This window comes from Staurois parvus, unplaced genomic scaffold, assembly GCF_062004578.1.
Source record: "Staurois parvus isolate SC_StPar_1 unplaced genomic scaffold, SC_StPar_1.0 ptg000021l, whole genome shotgun sequence".
Classification (NCBI taxonomy): Eukaryota; Metazoa; Chordata; class Amphibia; order Anura; family Ranidae; genus Staurois; species Staurois parvus.
Genome location: NW_028317817.1, coordinates 7,665,183 through 7,687,552, shown reverse-complemented (window position 1 = coordinate 7,687,552; position 22,370 = coordinate 7,665,183). Strand labels below are relative to the sequence as shown.

Genomic DNA, 22,370 nt, shown 5'->3' with positions numbered 1-22,370 from the left:
ACAGGTCCCAGAAGGCTGCAGGACTATTCACACAAGCAGTGCGATTTGCACATGAGAATTGTGAAGTTGGCTGTGAAGTCGCAAGGAATCATTAGCAGGCATGGCGGACCCGTAGACTGGCTAAAAACTGGCTTGGGTGAGGACAGCGCTGGACCCCTGGACAGGTAAGTGTCCTTTAATTAAAAAGGAGTGGGTACAGTATCTGTAGCTGCTGTCTTTTAATTATTTTGGGGGGTGCTGAAGAACATATCAACTTGCCTCAAAAATGTCTGTTCATTGAAATCCTCTAGTATTGTTACTTTCACTGTGATGGAGTTTATGAAGATATTTTAATGAGAGTAGGAAGCCAAGCTACTACTATCACAAAGACCCACCAATGGAGGAAAAAAAACAAAATGCATGTTTTACAAGGCAGCTGAATCTGTAAGTCCCATTATCTCCTCTCTGACACAGTCTTCCATTTTCACTGTTTAGCACTCATTAGCATTGTTTGATATAATTCCAGCAGGGTTCAGGGTCTATTATCAAGGGAGATCTGTTCACCTCGTGGTGGATGCAAATCCATGAAAACAAAACGTGAGCACAAGGAAAGCACCCCACTTTAACTAAAGCTCTTTTTCTTGCTGCCAGCATCCTAGAAAAATGTCGATAAAGCAAAGTAATGGCATTTAAACAAGTCTGAAGAGCAAACAAAGTCACAAAACCTGTACATGACCAAATCAATAACACAGCTATTTTCAGAAGTAGCTTCCGTCCAAATTGAAAGTGGTATGCAAGATAAAAATGAATTCTTCTCTGGTAATCATCAATACAGACTGTTCTTAAAGCTGAACTCCGGGAATTATTTGGACTGGAGACTTCTATTGGTCCATCTTGGCACAATGTAATTGTGCATATCTCATACATGATGGATCAATGCAGAAGCTCAAACACTGTAGTGGTCGGCTCTACTATAGTGATAGATGTGATTTTCTGGGTCCCGCTGATGTTCTGTGTGAGCAGCTTCTCCTCTGAAAATGGACCCCATGGGGGTTGTTTGCTCGGCACTGCTGCCTTTCAAAGGATGCCTTTTATTTTTTTCAATGAGAACAAGGCATTCCCTAATTGGTAAAACTGAAGGGGAGGGGTAGTGATACCACAAGCTCCTCCTCATCCAATCAGGAATTGCTTTGCATTCATGAAAAAAAAAAAAAAAAAGGCTTCTATGAATGATGGGGTGCTGAGCAAGAGTGACCCCTGTGGCCAGTGTGCAGAAAGAAAGCCATTTGCAAAGGAGCTGAAAGATCACAGCTAGGATGGTAGTAGCAACAACTACCGTATTTTTTGCTCCATAAGACACAAAAAGGGGGGAAAATGTCAGTGCGTCTTATGGAGCGGCCGGTCCGGTATTCTCACCGCCGCGTCAGAATATCAGGCCGGCAGCTCGTCGCTTCTCTGCAGCAGGACCTTACCTGTTCCTCGGTCCAGTACTGAGAAGGCTTCCCGCGTCGGCATCTTTAGTGTGGGCTCTCAGCTGTGACAGCCGGGTGCCCAATGCATAGTACGGTGTCTTCTGTGACAGGACAGGTCCCAAAAGACGCTGGACCAATCACAAAGTGCAGCGCTTCTCGCGCATGCGCACTGGGCACCTAGCTGTCAGCCGGGTGCCCACACTAAAGGGAGGACAACTCCGCGGAAGTGGCAGCGGGTACCTGTCAAAATTCAGGTACCCTCTGCCCCTCCCTCCCCGGGTGTGGGAAGGTGTGTAATCGCACACCTTCCCGCACCTGCAGAGCAAAATGCACTGCTGCTTAGGAGATGTGTGAGGGTACCATTAATACGAATGGCACCACCACGCACTGGAAGCCACACTGCACTATGCAGTTTCCCTGCAGCCATATTTTTGGAAAAGGTGTATGGACCTTTTCCCTGCATTTTTAAGAGGTACAACAGACCAAGTAGATGTGAACAAGGGGGTTACTGTTATTTACAGTATATAAAAGTGTTGCACTTTAGTTAACATGTTTGTGCTGTCAGTTCACAAATATGCAACCTCTCGGGTTGGGGTGGGCCTTGTAAACAAACATGTGCCTAGAGCACATGCCCTGCACAATCCCGATTACCGGATCCTGACAAAAAGCTCTCGATCGCTACGGCAGTCACATGATCTAAAACCCCACCCTGCTTCCCGGCATCCAAAACCTCTTAAAGGGCCAGGAGTTGCTGGATTAAGGGGTTAGGTTTTGTCTAAAGCCCAAACTTTATTTTTTTTTTTTTAATCGTTTTGGATAGATTAGGGGAGGCTTAAAACCCATCTCCAGCCAAAATAAAGTGCAGCGGGCGGTACTGTCTGGCATGTGTACACCCCAGCTGCTGCCTTTGCAATGTAAAGCAGAACTTTACCCTGTTATTTTGTTAGAACTTTAACAATTAATGTTCTAACAAAATAACATATATTGCAAATCAGTAATTATCCAGACATAAGTAGATGGTGCTGTAAATTGCCTCCTGCATTGCTCCTGTTTCTTCATGCTGGAAACTGCCATTTTTTTGAAGCCCAGAGCAGTCAATCCTTAAATGAAACTCTCCCCCTCTCTTTGCTCTCAAAAACTATATTTCACTTTCTGTAATTAAAATATGTACATTTCCATCCTTGATTATATGTCTTGGCTTAGCTAGAGAGGAAGGCTGACAGAAGCTTTAGGCAGGCGATACGATATGCGATTTTCTCCATAACGAAAGAAAATTCCTTGAATCCCACATTAACACAGTCAGTATTGATGGGCGAATCCCTCCCGCTGCACTATTGTACTTTGACAGCAGGAGGGTTCACAGACGTCAGAATATAATGATCACTGCAGGAGGATATAGCTGCTAGCAGTGGTTGAATGAAAAAAAAAAAAAAAAAAAGTTGGTTGTACTGAAGTCGATCGACAGGTTCCAGCTGAACTGGACAGATTTTGATGAGTCTATGGCCAATGCCTCCCGCTGCTCTAAGTGAAGCCTGTGAATGCAGGAAGGAAGGATAGTGAGGTTGAGGGCAGGGACAGCGCTGGATTGTGAGTGGTGTCAAGTAAGTGTTTAAGGGCGTGGAGGTGAACAGCAAGTGGTAAAACTTATTTTTTTTTCCTTAATGCAGGGAATGTTGTTCTATTTAAACATGAAGAAGGAAATGACTCAGTGACATAAGTAGCAAAGATATGCCTGTCAGCAGGTGCTAAAGGTCTCACTACAATGGTGGCAGCAAATTCATTTCCTGGTCAGGTAAGACTTCAGACATCTGGATGTAATAATACACTTCTCAAAAAAGTTAAAAGGAACACTTCGAAACACATCGGATCTCAACGGGGAAAAATTTCATGCTGGATATCTACAGTTGTGACCAAAATTATTCAACCCCCAATGCTGTAAAGGGGTTTAGGGACTATAGTGTACATTTGGAATTGTATTCAGAATCAAATCCTACAAGGACGTTGTAACTACCCAAATGCAACTAAAATGACATCAATTGTTTATGTAATACAGTAGTAAATGGTTCTTATGTGGTTTCTTCATTGCCACAATTATTCAACCCCTTAAAGACTACCACTCTGAAGAACAGAGGTTCATACAGGTGCTTTCCATCAGGTATTGAAAACACCTGTGGATGTCACCGAGCAGCAATCAAGCATAATAAGCACCAATTAGGCAGCTTTAAAATGACTGTGATACTCAGCTCCTTCTAGACATTTACTGGTGTGGTTACAAACATGGTGAAGGCAAGAGAATGGTCCAGGAAGACAAGAGAAGAGGTGATTTCTCTTCACAGGAAGGGCAATGGCTATAAGAAGATTGCAAAGATGTTAAACATACCAAGAGACACCTTAGGAAGCATCATTCGCAAATTCAAGGCAAAGGGCACTGTTGAAACGCTACCTGGTCGTGGCAGAAAGAAGATGCTGACTTCGACTGCTGTGCGCTACCTGAAGCGTAGAGTGGAGAGAAGTCCCCGTGTGACTGCTGAGGAACTGAGAAAAGATTTGTCAGATGTGGGTACAGAAGTTTCAGCCCAGACAATAAGACGCACACTGCGTAATGAAGGCCTCCGTGCCAGAACTCCCAGGCGTACCCCCTTGCTGTCTCCAAAGAATAAGAAGAGTCGACTGCAGTATGCCAAAAGCCATGTGGACAAACCACAAAAGTTGTGGGATAGTGTTCTGTGGACTGATGAAACAAAATTAGAACTGTTTGGGCCCATGGATCAACGCTATGTTTGGAGGAGGAAGAACAAGGCCTATGATGAAAAGAACACCTTGCCTACTGTGAAGCATGGTGGAGGGTCAATCATGCTTTGGGGCTGTTTTGCTTCTGCAGGTACAGGGAAGCTTCAGCGTGTGCAAGGTACCATGAATTCTCTTCAGTACCAGGAGATATTGGATGGAAACGTGATGCAGTCCGTCACACACCTGAGGCTTGGGAGACGTTGGACCTTTCAACAGGACAATGATCCCAAGCATACCTCCAAGTCCACTAGAGCATGGTTGCAGAGGAAAGGCTGGAACATTTTGGAGTGGCCATCGCAGTCACCAGACTTAAATCCGATTGAGAACCTCTGGTGGGACTTAAAGAAAGCAGTTGCAGTGCGCAAGCCTAAGAATGTGACTGAACTGGAGGCCTTTGCCCATGAAGAATGGGCGAAGATACCCGTAGATCGCTGCAAGACACTTGTGTCAAGCTATGCTTCACGTTTAAAAGCTGTTATAACTGTAAAAGGATGCTGTACTAAGTACTAAGATTGAATGTCACTTGGGGGTTGAATAAAACTGATAATGCTGTGAGCACAGAAAAGACATTTGTGGTTATTTCATTATAACTGTTATGTTATATTTGTCTGACCTACAAGTGCCTCTTTAATGTAAATGTAAGCAAGATGACTGAATGATCAAAAGCAATGTCAAACTGGCCAAAACACTCAATTTCAGTGGGGGTTGAATAATTTTGGTCACAACTGTATACTGATATGGACTGGGTAATGTGTTAGGAACATAAGGAAGCCCCATCGTTTCACGGAAATGAAAATTATCAACCTACAGAGGACTGAATTCAAAGACACCCCAAAAATCAAAGTGAAAAATGATGTAGCAGGCTAGTCCATTTTGCTGAAATTTCATTGCAACAACTCAAAATGGTACTCAGCAGTTTAAAGGGCCCCTATGTGCTTGTATGCATGCCTGACAACGTTGGGGCATGCTCCTAATGAGATGACGGATGGTGTCCTGGGGTATCTCCTCCCAGATCTGGACCAGGGCATCACTGAGCTCCTGGACAGTCTGAGGTGCAACCTTGTGGCGTCAGATGGACCGAAATATGATATCCCAGGGGTGTTCTATTGGATTTAGGTCAAGCAAGGGTTGGGGGTAATTCAATGGTATCAATTCTTTCGTCCTCCAGGATCTGCCTGCATACTCTCGCCACATGAGGCTGGGCATTGCCATGCACCAGGAGGAACCCAGGACCCACTGCACCAGAGTAGGGTCTGACATTGGGTCCAAGGATTTCATCCCGATACCTAATAGCAGTCAGGGTGCCATCATCATGCTGAACGATGTTACAGGCAGCATATTGTTCTCCACGGCCTCTCCAGACCCTTTCACGTCTGGCACAAGTGCTCAGGGTGAACCTGCTCTCAACTGTGAAACGCTCAGGTTGCGAGTGGCAGATCTGCCAATTTTGGTGTTCAATGGCAAATGCCAATCGAGCTCTATGGTGCCGGGCAGTGAGAACAGGGCCCACAAGAGGACGTCGGGCCCCCAAGCCACCCTTATGAAGTCTGTTTCTTATTGTTTGGTCATACACACCAGTGGCCTGCTGAAGGTCATTTTGTAGGGCTCTGGCAGTGCTCATCCTCCTTGCACAAAGGAGAAGACACCGGTCCTGCTGATGGGTTAAGGTCCTTCTACGGCCCTGTCCAGCTCTCCTAGAGTAACTGCCTGTCTCCTGGAATCTCCTCTATGCTCTTGAGATTGTACTGGGAGACACAACAAACCTTCTGGCAATGGCATATATTGATGTGCCATCCTGGAGGAGTTGGACTTCCTGTGCAACCTCTATAGGGTCCAGGTATCACCACCAGGAGCTACCAGCAGTGACAGTGACCCTAGCCGAATGCAAAACTAGTGAAAACCAGTCAGAAAAGATACGTAAAGAAAAAGGTCAGTGGCCTCCACCTGTAAAACCATTCATGTTTTGGGGGTCGTCTCATTGTTGCCCATCTAATGCACCTGTTAATTTCATTAACACCAAAGCAGCTGAAACTGATTAATAAACCCCTCTGCTACCTAACTGACCAGATCAATATCCCAGGAGTTTAATTGACTTGATGCTATACTCTGATTAAAAAGTGTTCCTTTATTTTTTTTTAACAATTTATTATATACTGCATGAGTAAGACACTATGCAAACATGGCTGTGCTCAGTCTAAAATATTAGGATTGACAGGAACTATTCCAAATGTCTTTTGCATGCAGTAATACCAGTATACAGGTCACCTGGGGAGTTGATGTCATCTATGTCCTAGGTTCCTAAAAAGCAATACCTCAGAGGAAATGTGTCCTTCATGAACTACATTAACCAGAACAGTGGAAGACGTTATCTACATACAAGAGCACATGAGCTAAAGTGTACCCCACCACAGATACAGGAGATAAAATCACCCCCACTGGAAGGCCCATGAGATAGAGACATAAAGTGACCCCAACCCCGCCCCCCACAGACAGTGCATGAGATAAACAGGCCCCTCCAGAAGGTAGTACATAAGATATTGAGACGCCTCCCAGAGGATATATTAGATATAAAAGACCCCTCTCCACCCCCAGTACAGGAGAAAACGAGACCCCCATCCATCCCCAGAGAGTACAGGAGATAAAGAGTCTCCCCCCAAAGAGAGTACATGAGATAAAGAATAAAGAGTCCCCCGGTACATGAGATAAAGAGACCCCTATCCCCAGAGTGTACAAGAGATCCCCCCTCAGAGGGGACAGGAGATAAAGAATAAAGATACACCCCCCCCCCCCCCACAGAGGGTACATGAGATAAAGAGACCTCCCTCCCAGAAGGTGGAGATAACCCCCCCCCCCAAGAGAGTACATGAGATAAAGAATAAAGAGCCCCTTGGTATATGAGATAAAGAGACCCCCATCCCCAGAGTATACAAGAGATCCCCCCTCAGAGGGGAAAGAAGATAAAGAATAAACATACACCCCACCCCCCCAGAGGGTACATGAGATAGAAACCCCCCTCCTAGAAGGTGAAGATAACCCCCCCCAAGAGATTACATGAGATAAAGAATAAAGAGCCCCTTGGTATATGAGATAAAGAGACCCCCATCCCCAGAGTGTACAAGAGACCCCCCCCCTCAGAGGGAACAGAAGAAAAACAACAAACATACACCCCCCCAGAGGGTACATGAGATAGATACCCCCCTCTCAGAAGGAGGAGATAAGCACCCCCCCCCAAGAGAGTACATGAGATAAAGAATAAAGAGCCCCTTGGTATATGAGATAAAGAGACCCCCATCCCCAGAGTGTACAAGAGACCCCCCACTCAGAGACAGAAGATAAAGAATAAAGAGACCCCCCCCCCGAGGGTGAAGGAAATAAATAACCCCCCTCCTACAGGGTACATGAGATAAATAATAAAGAGACCCCCACAAAGAGTACAAGAGGAGATTAAGAGATCCCCCCACATGAGATAAAGAGCCCCCCATCCCCAGAGTGTACAAGAGACCCCTCCTCAGAGGGGACAGAAGATAAAGAAAAAAAGAGACCCCCCCCCCCCAGAGAGTACATGAGATAAAGAGACCACCTCCCAGAAGATAGAGATAACCCCCCCAAAAGAGTAAATGAGATAAAGACTAAAGAGCCCCCTTGGTACACGTGATAAAGAGACCCCCATCCCCAGAATGCACAAGAAACCCTCCTCAGAGAATACATGAGATAGACACCCCTCCCCCCCCAGATGGTGAAGGAGATAAAGAACCCCCCTCCTAAAGGGTACACTGAGTATAAGAGGAGATAAAAAAGATTCCCCCCCCCCTACATGAGATAAAGAGACCCCCATCCCCAGGGGGTACAGAAAATAGAGACTACCCCCCAGTACAGAAGATAAGGAGACCCCCCCTGCATGGGACAGGAGATAATGAAGAGACCCCCCCCCCCCCCAGGGAACAGGAGATAATAAGACCACCTCCCAGAAAGTATGAGATAAAGATACCCCCCCCAGAGAGTGAGATAAAGAAAGAGAACCCACCCCCCCCCCCAGAAACCATATGATATGAGACAACCCCCCTCCCCAAAAGAGTACATGAGAAAGAATAATGAGCCCCCTCTAGAGAATATATGAGATAATGAGACCCCCGCCCCCCGGAAGTAGAGGAAATTAGTAGATGAAGTGTGTCCCCAGCCAGAGATGACACCATAAGTGTCAAATGACAGGCGGTGACCCCGCAGTGTACACTGGGGTACATATAGGACGGTGTGGTCACCCCGGAGCACAGGTCCCTGTAGTAATGACGAGAAGACCTGAGTCATAGGTGTCCACACTCTGATCACTCGTGATCGGGATCTTACCTCTGAAGTATCACAGATCCCGGCTGATCTGATCCCCCGGTTCTTCGTCTGTCATCTACATCGGCCGCTCAGCCCCCCCATAGGATGCCGATCACCCCCCATACGCCGAGCTCCAGGCAGGCCTGCCAGTCCTCGGGGGGCGGGGCCGCTCCTCTTCCGGACACAAAGGTTACTTTTGGTTTTGTTTCCAGAGGCGGTAGATGTTCCGGGCCGTACTCCTCATCCCAGGGCTCCGCCCTCTCTGATGACACACAGCGCCCGCCGGACCGCCGGCTCCTCCCATCTCCACCCCGGGCTGTGCAGTAGAGAAGCGGGGAGACTCGGTGTGTTGTGTCCGCTGTGTAATGTAGGAGGGTGTGCGGAGGTTGGCATCCCCGGCATCCCTTCATACGTGCTGGCTCAAGGCTCTCCCTGTGCTAAGTCCTAGGAGGAGCTCCATACAGCCATGTCCCTGTGTATAGTCCATTACCGGCTCCTATATAGAATCACATATGCCTTTAACCCCCTCCCTGCCAATGCTGCTTTTTTTAACCACTTGCCCTCCTAAACATTTCCCTCCCAGGCCATTTTTTGCGATACGGTGCTGTTACTTTAACTGGCAATTGCACGGTCATGCAATGCTGCACCAAAATGAGATTTATGTCCTTTTTTCCCACAAATAGAGTTTTTTTTTCGGTGGTGTTTGATCACCTGTGCGGTTTTTGTAAAAAAAAGATCGACCATTTTAAAAAAAACAATATTTTTGTCTTTTTGCCATTAAACATCCAGTAAAAAAAATCAAATTTCATCATAAATTTAGGCTAAAATGTATTCTGCTATATGTCTTTGCTAAAGAAAAAATCTCAATACGTGTAAATTGGTTTATGTGAAAGTTATAGCATTTACAAATGGCGGTATAGATACTGGGATTTTTATTTTTTATATACTAGTAATGGGGGTGATCAGCAATTTATAGCAAGACTGTGGCAGGCATTCTGACACGGGGGGAAATGACTAACTGCCATTGACTAAATCCCAATGAAAGTTCTAGCGTTTACAGATGGCGGAATATATATTGGAATTTTTTATTTTTAATACTAGTAATGGAGGCAAAAAGTGCCTTATAGTAGGACTGCGGTGGGCATTCTGACACTGGGGGGAATTGACCAGGGGCGGAAATTTGGAAACTCGGGCACTGCCCAAGGGCCCGGGGTCAGTAGGGGGCCCCATGAGATGCCCCTGGTACCTTTTTCATTGGCTTTTTTGAGTTTGGGCAAGGACACAGGGGGCCCCATGATCCCCTATTGCCCGGGGGCCCCATGAGTTGTCAGTCCGCCCCTGGAAATGACTAATTGCCACGGACATCCCCAGTGACATTAATATAGTGATCAGTGCTAATAAAAAGCATTGACACTGTACTAATGGCACTGGGCAGGAAGGGGGTTAACATCTGGGGCGATCAAAGGGTTAACTGTGTGCTGTTTTACTATGTGTGCTGTGTGTGTTTTACTTGGGAAACATGCTGCTGTGTATTTACAGCAGAGAAATACATAGCAGCATGTTGTTTCTGGTAGTAGAGAGACCTGTGTTGTTTACACCCAGGTCTCTCCCCCGTCAGTGATATTCGGTGATCGCCGGGTGCTGGTAGGGAATCTCAGGCTGGGACATCTGTAGCCACCAATGGGTAGGACAGTGCACACGTGCCCCCTACCTGGAAATGCAAATCACGTTTATACACATTGCAGGGGAAGAAACCCTCTGTACCCATAATATTCTAGATCATGATCCATGAAAAGGTTGCTAGTTTGATCAGTAATAAACAAGCAATGTTTGAACACACCTGGGAACCATGGGCATCCTCTATGAAGATAGCCTTGCCCTCCTTTCAAACGTAATTAAGCACAACTTTCTCTCCTTGGAATCCTTGGTCTCCTCTTGCTTTACTTTCCCTTTCTTTCTTCCTTCTTTTGGTCAGCCCTTTGTCATACAATTAAGGCACTTCTCTATAAATGATGTATTGTAGTCCATGCTAGGTGACAACTTCTCAAGACCTGTTACTGGGCTCGGCCCTTGGCACTTATTTCTATATTGCTAGCACCTGATATATATATATATCTTCTAGATTGTAAGCTCGAAAGAGCAGGGCCCTCGAACCCCTCGTGTACTGTTTTGTTACTGTCTTGTCTCATGTTCTGTCCCCCTTGCTACTGTACAGCGCTGAGCATACCCTTTGGCGCTATATAAATACTGTATAATAATAATTATATATATATATATATATATATATATAGTATCTCACAGACGTGAGTACACCCCTCACATTTTTGTAAATATTTTATTCTATCTTTTCATGTGACAACACTGAAGAAATGACACTTTGCTACAATGTAAAGTAGTGAGTGTACAGCTTGTATAACAGTGTAAATTGGCTGTCCCCTCAAAATAACTCAACACACAGCCATTAATGTCTAAACCGCTGGCAACAAAAGTGCGTACACCCCAAAGTGAAAATGTCCAAATTGGGCCCAATTAGCCATTTTCTCTACCTGGTGTCATGTGACTTATTAGTGTTACAAAGTATCAAGTGTTAATGGGGAGCAGGTGTGTTAAATTTGGTGTTCTAGCTCTCACTCATACTGGTCACTAGAAGTTCAACATGGCACCTCATGGCAAATAACTCTCTGAGGATCTGAAAAAAAAGAATTGTTGCTCTATATAAAGATGGCCTAGGCTATAAGAAGATTGCCAAGACCCTGAACCTGAGCTGCAGCATGGTGGCCAAGACCATACAGCGGTTTAACAGGACAGGTTCCACTCAGAAGAGGCCTCGCCATGGTCGACCAAAGAAGTTGAGTACACGTGCTCAGCGTCATATCCAGAGGTTGTCTTTGGGAAATAGACATATGAGTGCTGCCAGCATTGCTGCAGAGGTTGAAGGGGTGGGAGGGTCAACCTGTCAGTGCTCAAACCTTGATACCCTAAATTGTTCCATAGACAATGCTTTCAAAGCACCTGCAGGTCATCAGTTTAGAGTTAAAGTAGAACTATCGGCAAAACTGTGAAAACTATTGGATCGAGTTATGCAGGCCATAGACGGGCCGTTTATCAGCTGAATTTTCGGCCGATAAATGACAAATCGGTTGGCCTTGTTGCCGACGCTGCCACCAATGTCCACGAAACAACGGCCGTTTTTTGTGGATTTTCCAGCATGACCGATAAAAATAAATGTGAAGATCCGCGAAAAACGTCCGACAGGCTGGCCCCACTAACGGCGTGAATATCGGCCGATTTTTCGTGCAGACGCAAATTCGGCCGATAAACGACCCGTCTATGGCCTGCATAAGGGAGGATTATAACCCCTGTAAGGTTTATTTTTGCCATGTTTGTCCCATTGGGGAGATTTCCCTTTACTTCCTGTCCGATAGGTACACAAGAAATGGGAGAAAATCCCTGAAAATTAAAGGAATTTCTTGGGGCCCCTCAGGTTACCAAAACCAGTTTTCCTATTGGCAAATTTCCCCTCTGTTACTTTTTTGGCAACAGCCAAAAATTTTGGATTTTATTTTATTTTCACAGGAAAAATAGGGGAAATCTCCCTAACGGGGGCACAGACAGCAATAAAAGCTGACAGGTGTTCTCATCCCTTTCCAGTCAGTCCCAAATTGGGAATAATTGGTTTATAACAGGGGCCTCCAAACTGTGGCCCAGGGGCCAGATGTGGTCCTTTCCTTGCCTTTATCCTCGAGGCACAATTTCTTCCACTGACACCAGTGATGGGACACTATTTCTCACACTGACACCAACAATTTGGCATTATTCCTCCCACTGACACCAATGATGTGACACTATTCCACTGACACCAATGAAGGGAAACTGTTCCTGCGACTGATACCAATGATGGGGCACTATTCCTCCCACTGACATCAATAATTGGACACAATTCCTCCCACTGACGCTAGTGATGGGAAACTTCCTCCCACTGACACCAATGATGGGGCACTATTCTTTCCACTGACACCAATGATGAGGCGCCATTCCTCCTACTGACACCAATGATGGGGCACTATTCCTCCCATTGACATCAATGATGAGGCAATATTCCATTGACACCAATCATGGGACACTATTCTGTCCACTGACACCAATGAGGGGACACTATTCCTCCCACTGACACCAGTGATAGGGCAGTGTTTCTCCGACTGATACCAATGATGGGGCACTGTTTCCTTGACTGATACCAATGATGGGGCACTATTCCTCCAACTGACACCAATGATGGGGCACTATTTATCCCACTGACACCAATGAGGGGACACTATTCCTCCAACTGACACCAGTCAAAGGACACTATTCTTCCCACTGACACCATTCATGGGACACTATTCCTTCCAGTGACACCTATGATAGGACACTATTCCTCCCACTGATAACAAGGATGAGGCACTTTTCCTCCCACTGACACCAATGATGTGACACTATTCCTCCCACTGACACCAATGATGGGAAACTATTCCTGCCACTGACACCAATGATTGGGCACTATTCCTCCCACTGACACCAATGATTGGATACTTTTTCTCCCACTGACAACAATGATGAGGCACTATTCCTGCCACTGATACCAATGATGGGAACCAGGGGCGGACTGACCATTTGGAAACTCGGGCCCTGCCCAAGGGCCCGGGGTCAGTAGGGGGCCCCATGAGATGCCCTTGGTACCTTTTTCATAGGCTTTTTTGAGTTTGGGCAAGGACACAGGGGCCCCATGATCCCCTATTGCCCGGGGGCCACATGAGTTGTCAGTCCGCCCCTGATGGGAACTATTCCTCCCACTGACACCAATGATGGGACACTATTCCTCCCACTGACACCAATGATGGGACACTATTCCTCCCACTGACACCAATGATGGGACACTATTCCTCCCACTGACACCAATGATGGGACACTATTCCTCCCACTGACACCAATGATGGGGCACTATTCATCCCACAAAAACCAATAATGGGGTGCAGTTTACCTCCACTACTAATGGGGAATTTTCTACTCCCAGTGGCCACAGTCCGGCCCCTGTAAAGCCTGATGGACAGTTAACTGGTCCTTTGCTTAGAAAATTTGGAGACCCTTGGTCTAGAATTATTGTTCTCAGTCCAGCATGCCTGGCAATATGTAACATGCTACCAAGACCAGCTGAAAAGCAAAAGATCCACTCCAGGTGAGTGCCGAATCTGCATAATCCTTCCACAGACACGCAGTCTCTAATGACTAAGCACGTGTTTGTGTGAAACGCAACTACTGCTCCTCTGCCCTGTCCTGGAGCTGTCCTGTTCTTATCATATTGCATGTAAAGGATTCCAATAAAGGATTTCATCCGCCACATTGCTATTTGTGCGGCCAACCATTCTGTTTTTTCCATTCAATATGTAACATATTTTCATGTGTGCATGTAGCATGTATGTTGTGGGTGGGGCAGGCTCCAAATTGTTTATTTGGGGGAGGTTTAAATGCTTGGATATAACTTTTTGTTACCATTTTTTTTTCACTAAAACTTTATACCACATGTCCATACATCTGTCTGCATGTGTTGGGGGCATCCCAGGAGGCTACGGGAGGAGGATAAAATGTCACATTTGCCTAGGCAAGAATCGAGGAAGGGAACGGGTGCAATTAACAGAAGAAAAAATGGTAACTAGGAGCACAAAAAAGTTGGCTTTTTATTATTGGAAAGGGGGGAGGATTGGAATGGAGCATAATATTGTTTTAGCTGAAAGATCCACATAGTATATTACAGCCAGACTGCATAAACAGTGAAGCCCACTCACACCATTGCATTGCAGTTGCACACAGTACATGCGCTGTGCTGCAGTGCTATTCATTGTGTATAGCACCCCAACGCACCTGCAAAACGCATGGTACAATAAAATGCAGAATGCCCCAGTTTTACCTTTGTTGCTGTGTGTTCCAGCCATTCACTTTTAATAGGCTGTCTAACACAATGCAAGTCAATGCATGACAACAAATGTATTGGAGTGTGTAGTACTGGGGTATGAATAGGCCCTAAAGGATGTATCTGTGTTTTTTATTTTTAACATTACTTGACTGAATAGTAGACATAAAAAAGAGGCGAGTATAAAGCTAAAAAAAAAACACTTACTCAGCATAACTGACAATAGTGGCAGTTGGTGAGATCTACACTATCAATTGGTCATCATGAAGGAGAAAAAGATTGCTCTTTTAAAGGGATGCTGGGGATGCATTATTAACTCCTCCATCAGGCACGTCACCGGATGACTGCGTTCCAAGCCTCGCTCTAACTGTGATCACGTGTTTTGATCTCCAGCCATTCCATTCCTATGTGTTCTATTACAATGTTATGTATTGAGCTGAACAAAGCTTTAATTTTTAATCAGGGATGACTGTTACTTCTCTATGAATCATATAAACATACTGTACGTTTCCGTAACTGCTAGTCAGAGTTGCTAACTATCTTTAAAGTGGTTCAGAAGGCATGCTTCTTTTCTTTAGAGCATATCATGCCTGCTCTGTGTAATGGTTTTGCACAGAGCAGCCCCAATGCACTTCTTCTTGGGTCCCCTGCTGGTGCTTCTGACCCCTCCCCATTGCTGAGTGCCCCCTAGAGCAAGCTGCTTGCTCTGGGGGCACTTGGGTGTTCACTCTTGAGCAGGGGTGGACTGACAACTCATGGGGCAATAGGGGATCATGGGGCCCCTGTGTCCTTGCCCAAACTCAAAAAAGCCTATGAAAAAGGTACCAGGGGCATCTCATGGGGCCCCCTACTGACCCTGGGCCCTCAGGCGGTGCCCGAGTTTCCAAATTGTCAGTCCGCCCATGCTCCTGAGCCCTGCTCTGTGTGGCTATGGAACACACAGAATGTGGCTCAGTCCTGCCCCCTGCTCCCTCCTTACTGGCTATGATTGACAGCAGTGAGAGCCAATGAGGAGGGTGAGACTTGGCTCTCATGCATATTGCTGGATTGGGATCGGGCTTGATTAAGTATTGAGGAGGGGGGCTGAAAACTGAAGGTTTTTTACCTTCATGCATAGAAAAAAACTGAAGAAATAAAGAACTTTCAAAAGAAATTAAAAAAATGTTGTTAGAACCACCTTAAAGCGCAACTTATGGCAACTTAGAAACATATCCCTGCTTGCTTTGGTCTAGAGCAGTGGTTGTCAATCTAGGGGCTAAATGGGGTCTCAAATGCAGCCCCTGAGATCACCAAAAGGGCCACACATTTTGTTTAATATATGTAATGCTTGAGAGGACTGTCAGATATTGCAGCCCTAATAGACAAAATGAGAGTCAGAGAATGTGGATTTGCTACATTTTGGCTGGGAATATGCTGCAGAAAACAATATGAACTGGGTACCTGTTACATTGTTACATGAGACTAGTAGAGATCAATGCTATTACCCCAATCAATGTTTCCACTACAGACTGCTGAGGTCCAAAGGCCACACATCATATACCAAGAGGTCTAGAGCAGCGGACTCTGAACTTCCTAAACAAAGGGCCAGTTTACTGTCCTTCAGACTTTAGGGTTCAATAGGCCAGAGCGGCGGGGCACCTCAGGGGTTGGAGTCCACAGCGGGCTTAACTCACCAGCTAGCAGATCAGGGCACAGAGGGTTAAAATCCACACAGGCAGATCCGGGCACTGCAGGGTTAATCCCATCCACGGGATGCAGCTCAGGGCACAGAGGGTTAAAATCCACACAGGCAGAGAGATCCATAACAGGCTTGCAGTGGAGAAAGCTAGTGAGAGGGGGAGGTCAGTGGGGGTCTGGCCACAGCTCAGACCTTGCTCACACCAGGCAGGGGAAGCAGCCAGGAACCACAGATCGGGGGCCCTCTCTGGCATTATATATGGAGCCGGGCGCATTCTCATTGCTGTGGTAACCCAAGACATAGAGTCGGGTTACCATGGCAACGGGCCCTAACCCTCAAGGGGCGTACAATCTAAGGTCCCTAACTTACATTCATACATACACATACTAGGGCCAATTTAGACAGGAGCCAATTAACCTACCAGCATGTCTTTGGAGTGTGGGAGGAAACTGGAGTACCCGGAGGAAACCCACGCAGGCACAGGGAGAACATGCAAACTCCAGGCAGGAGGTGCCATGGTTGGGATTCGAACCAACGACCCTAGTACTGCCAGGCGGAAGTGCTAACCATTTAGTCACTGTGCTGCCCATAGTATATCATGCAGTATAGGCATTGCTATAGTTGCCTGAGCATTTTGTCTAAATGTCACAACTGATTGGTTAATAACAGTTCAGGATCTTCACTATGCTGAACTATAACTTTGAACCTTCAAACATAAATGGGCAACATTCCCATTTCCCACATCTAGTCAACCCTATTTCAGTACTCACCCTTCTATTGTCCAGAGGTTTCATCTAAAACTGGCTGTGTTCACTATGACTCTGTCTGAACCACAATGCTTGGGTCTCGTTCAACCTCACTACATGCAAAATTAATGAATTGCTTTTTTTTAATCAGTTCGGTGCAGTCAGGTAGAAGATCCCTTTAAATTTGGCATTGTAGAAGGCTTCACCCAATCTAGTTGGCCAGGAAAGGTGGGACAGCAAACATGCTCTCTTCAGAACCCTATAAGGCCACATGACCTCAAATTGAGAGGGTTCATTGCACAGAAGAGTTTCAAAGCCTCCTCACCTGTTCTAGGTAGGTGAATGGTCCCTATGTGGATGGGTGCAAGGGCCTTGTCCCCACATCCTGCCACCTTTTACTTACCAATTTACTTTACTTACTTATTTTTACCTATTAATACTTACTAATTTACTCATTCTAAAAAAAACTTAAATAGTAAATAAAACACCCTGACCATGAACAAAGCCTGTGATGTGCATCCAACATTGTAAAGGCATCAACAGCAGGGCTCTCACTTTACTTTCCATTCATCGTGCATCAGCATCAGAGTTCTGGTGGGAGCCGGCCAAATCTACAGAAAAGCTGCATTCATCCGGGTACCAGGCCATGAGGGATATGCTGACCAGATCTGACCAGACCAGGATGATGACACAGGAGGTCCAGTGATATTTACACAAATGCGCATAAAGATTGCGTATCTGGTGAGTGCGCAGTCTTTATATTTTATCACCCGATGGTCCTTTTACTGGACGTCTGAAGATCACCCTGGATCTTAAGAGCACTCCTTCATTGGACTGTTTACTTTTCTCACCTTAGCCACCATTTAGTGGCGTTATTAACTTACAGTCACCGTTTATTATTGTGCATTATCGGTGTTTATTCATCATTTGTCTGCATATATAGCGCTGCACCTCCCTCCCTTTACATATATATGCTATTGAAGGTTTGATACGGTGCCTTTTCTAGTGTACAGCTGCTGCTTAGTATATATTGTCACATAAGCGCTCACTTATCTTCTGTTTCTCCTGTGCATCCAACATTGATATCACATATCTGGTAGAGACCGAGTAGGTGAGGGGCTCCTCATGCACCTCCTGCCCAACAATCCTGAAGATGGTGACAGAGAGTGCAAGGGCATGGAGTGGCATAAGCTGTGCTGTTGCTAGAAGCATGGAGCAGAAGGCTGACTATCACATACCGGGTAAATCATGGTATGTCACAGGTTACAGGAACTAGGATGAGGCCTTTACCAAGGGTGTACATGGTCAAGCAATGGGGTACCAGATCAGAAGCACAAACCAAGGTCAGGAACAGCCGAGGAATGTACATAGTTCTAGGTTAGGAAAAAAAAAACAGAGTCTAGGAAACAAGCCACAGTTAGTAACAGCCTGGCAAACAAAATACAAGGCAGAAGATGGTAAGCAAAGTCCAGGGGGCAACCCAAGGTCACAACAAAGAGGCAAAAGTTCAGATGCAGGTTGGGAAGCAAGCCAGGTTATACACAAAGTAGTAGAATCAGCAAAATCGCAGGTCAACAGAAACAAGCTGAAGACTACTCAACCTCTTTCAGCATTGCTCTAGTTTATTTAGGCAGTTGGAGCCAATACCAATTCCAAGCATGCACGCTAATTTTTACGCACACACATGCACACCCAGCAGTTAACCTATGCACAATGCTATGAGCGCATAAGCCATCACTGGTTTCCATACAGTGGAATGCATCTGTCCTTCCTTATAGTCGATCAAGTTCTTAACAAAAAAAACCAACCAAACAAAAGCTTACAAATTGGCTTTAAAAATACCAGAAAAAAATTGCAAGATTCCATAGACTTCAATGGGCTTTGACCCTATGTTCGAGATTAGTTGAAATTTTCCTGGGTTCACTGAACTTCCTGCAAACAGAACTTGGCCAAGTCACTGATCCCTAAAAATGAAAATTGAATTGAAAATAATTAAGAGTGACACCTTCAAGGATTTAAGAAGAAAAAGAGTGCCATGCTAATTGTGCCATATTCTAAACATGTGGGGATTGATAAGGTCAATTTCTGTCTGCCTGTACCCCGACCTGTCCTCGCTTACCTCTACCACCATATCCGGGAGAAATCAAGCTCTCTACATAGAAGAGCAAAAGCAGTATTTCTGAAAGTTTAGTACAAAGCAAGAGATGATACACAGAAACTCAACAGGTGTTTCTAAGTCAGGATAACCAATGAAACATTATACTCTTATCAGTATAGTTACATTAAGAACAGAAACTGCAAATGGCTGAGGGGTACTATATAAGGTGCATCCATTTACAGAGAAATGAAAGCAATTCCTGAGAAACAAAACTTAAGCTGCTACATCTCCACATGGAGGCATAATACAAAATGGATGCCAGTTTAAATATAAATTTTCCTACAGTTTCTCCCTTTTGTCACAACATGACAATACACCAAATTTCACAGTTGTTGTTTCCAATATGCATCAGGATTCTTTAAAAGCTTGTCAAAAGTGCACATGCAAAGTTTAGCAACAACATAGAACACAAATATTAGTAAAATACATAACAAATTCAGCATGCCTACTTTCTTAAACCTTCTAAAAAAAATCTCTAAAACTTCCCAACCCTTTAAAGGGATTCCAGCCATCCTCAGCTATGGATTGAGCTCAAGCTTGTAAAGCATTTACCTGGACTTTATCATTATCAATGACTTCATAGTAGTCTGGGATCTCAGAAGATGTGTTATGTATCTATGTACAACACTCATAGTCAGTAGTAGACTCACAAAGCCCAGTCAATGCTGCACCCATTTGTTCTATTTTCATTTCATTTATGAGCACCTGTTTCCTCAATGCAACATTCAAAAGGCATTCAAATTCAACATTAAAAAGACCCGCCTGTAGTTGTGTTTCCTATATTTTTTTCCATCTATTCTTAGTGGTATTTACTTGTACAAAGTTACCATCTTCAACTATCTTCCCATTAACATTAAGTTTAGACTTGCTACAAAATTCCTCCCCTTCATTTAGTTTATTGTCTAAATGAAAATACTCAACACTTCAAATTTAGGCCTTGTAGTAACATTCGTAAAGATAAATCTCAGATTACCAACAAACATTGAGGTCACATTTTTTAGAGCAGCTTACAAAGGAATGTTCATGGTTTTAGGGTGGAGCATATTGCAAACCCAACAGCTCTCAAATCCCAAGAGTTTGGCATACCTGTACTTAAATTTTAAGAGTGATATACTTTCAGTCAATGATATTATCTGTTCCTTTTTTATTAGTTCAGTGTCATTCACAGTCTCACTGTTGTGGCCACAAATTGGTGGCTATTCTTGGTGATAGTAGCAGTGGCAAGTCCAGTAAGCCACTGAAAAAGTTATCACCGAGAGCCAACCAATCAAAAAAAAGTTCTTCCTTTCCTCGTTATTTCCACCCTCAGGCCTGGGAGAAATAAAACTCCAGACAACGAAGTGTGCAAGCTAAATCTCTGAAAGTTTAATACATGACAAGAACAGTTATACAGAACTCAGTAGGCATTGCTTAATCTCAGAATGACCAATGAAACATTCCTTTCTTATCAATATAGTTATGTGACAGAAACTGCAAATAGTTGAGGGATACCATATAAGGTAGTTCCATTTACAGAAATGAAACTAGTCTAAGAAAACGAGAGGGAAGTTACAAAACTGAAACCAACTGTTCACACATCTAGAAATGGAGGCATTTTACAAAATGGATGCCAGTTAATAAGACATACAGTATTTCCTTACAGTGGATCTGTGGTCTTGTATCTGTGAAGTTCCTTCACCCCTACCAGATCTCCTGGCTTGTATGGGTGGGTTGGATCATCTGTGGGAAAAGGAAACGAGAGAGAGACATCACCGTAAACACCATTCAACACCCTAATCAATTCTTGGACGTATATCTCCTGGATTAATTCTAAATCACCTGGCATAACTACCAAAGGGCCTCTTGTCCAAGGGGTGGGAAATGGCCTGCCCATAAGGGGAAAGTTTAGTGACTTTATTAGGTGTCATCCTCATCTCAGCCAATACAGCTGGCAGGTACACCTCATATCCCTTAAATGTCCCACCTGTTGCCTTCCTTAATTTTTCCTTCAGGGTCCTATTTGCCCGTTCTACCTGAGCAGAACTTTGTGGGTGGTAGGGTATGTGAAACATCCAGTCAATACTCATCAGTTTGGTTACCTGTTGTGTAACCTTTGAGGTAAATGTTGGTCCTTTGTCTGAGTCTATACTTACCGAACATCCCCATCGAAGGATGATTTCTTTGCAAAAAATCTTTTCTTTATTTCATCTCTCACTATCTGCTAACCCCCACTGTGATGTTGGGAGTCCTATTATACCTCCCTTTGACATTAGACCATTTGTATCTAATGTCAACCCTTTTTGTTTCCAGTATTTTACATCCTCCTCAGTTGCTGTATATTGCAGTTCTTTAAGAAAAGAATGTTCCGGTAGCATAGGTGGGTCTAAAATGGTCATAGACATATGTGAGTTTTGTGAAAGTTGTTGCTGTAAGGCGGCATTCTTAGCAGTGCAGTCAACAAGTAAATTGCCTTTGGCTACAAATTCAGAGAAAGATGTGTGTGCCTTGCATTTGATTACCCCTATGGACCTAGGTTTATGAATGGCATCTAAAAAATTATTTATTAGGTCTGCATATGATATTCCTTTTCCATCTGCAGTAGTGAATCTCTGTTTCTGCCATATTTTTCCAAAGTCATAAACAACCGCAAAAACATACCTAGAATATGTGTAAACATTTACATTCTGATTCTCAAAAAGTTCACAAGCTCTGCTGCTTGTGCTGACTTGTGAGGGAGGAGTAGTGCCTCATGAACAATATCAGGTAGCTGAACCACTGCCTGTTAAAAAGATATCATCTGAAGGCCTGGAACAAGAACCATCTACAAATACAGTTAGGTCCATATATATTTGGACACAGGCACAATTTTAGTTTTTTTTCAGGTATTTACCAAAACATATTCAAGCTATAGTTATATAATGGATATGGGCTGAAAGTGCACACTCTCAGGTTTAGTTTGAGGGTATGCACATCCAATCTGGAGGAAGGGTTTAGGAATTATAGCTCTTAAGAGTGCCATCCCCCCTTTTTCAAAGGACCAAAAGTAATTGGACATTTGAATATAATCATAAATAAAATGTTCATTTTTAATATTGTGTTGAGAATACTTTACTGGCAATGACTGCCTGAAGTCTGGAACCCATGGACATTACCAAAGACTGGGTTTCCTCTTTTCTAATGCTTTGCCAGGCTCTGCAGCTGTCTTCAGTTGTTCTTTGTTTGTGGGTCTTTCTGCCTTTAGTTTTACTTTCAGCAAGTAAAATGCAGGCTCAATTGGGTTGAGATCAGGTGATTGACT

At 44.5% G+C, this 22,370-nt stretch overlaps 1 protein-coding gene across 1 annotated transcript in view; it reads right to left on the bottom strand.

Annotated features, from left to right (window-relative positions):
• Positions 1 to 8,951, bottom strand: part of AZI2 (5-azacytidine induced 2) — a 74,054-nt gene extending 65,103 nt beyond the window's left edge. Inside the window, exon 1 of the mRNA XM_089690803.1 lies at positions 8,586 to 8,951. The gene's annotated coding sequence lies outside the window, so the exon portion shown is untranslated. The remainder of the gene's footprint in view (positions 1 to 8,585) is intronic.
• Positions 8,952 to 22,370: the final 13,419 nt, after the last annotated feature.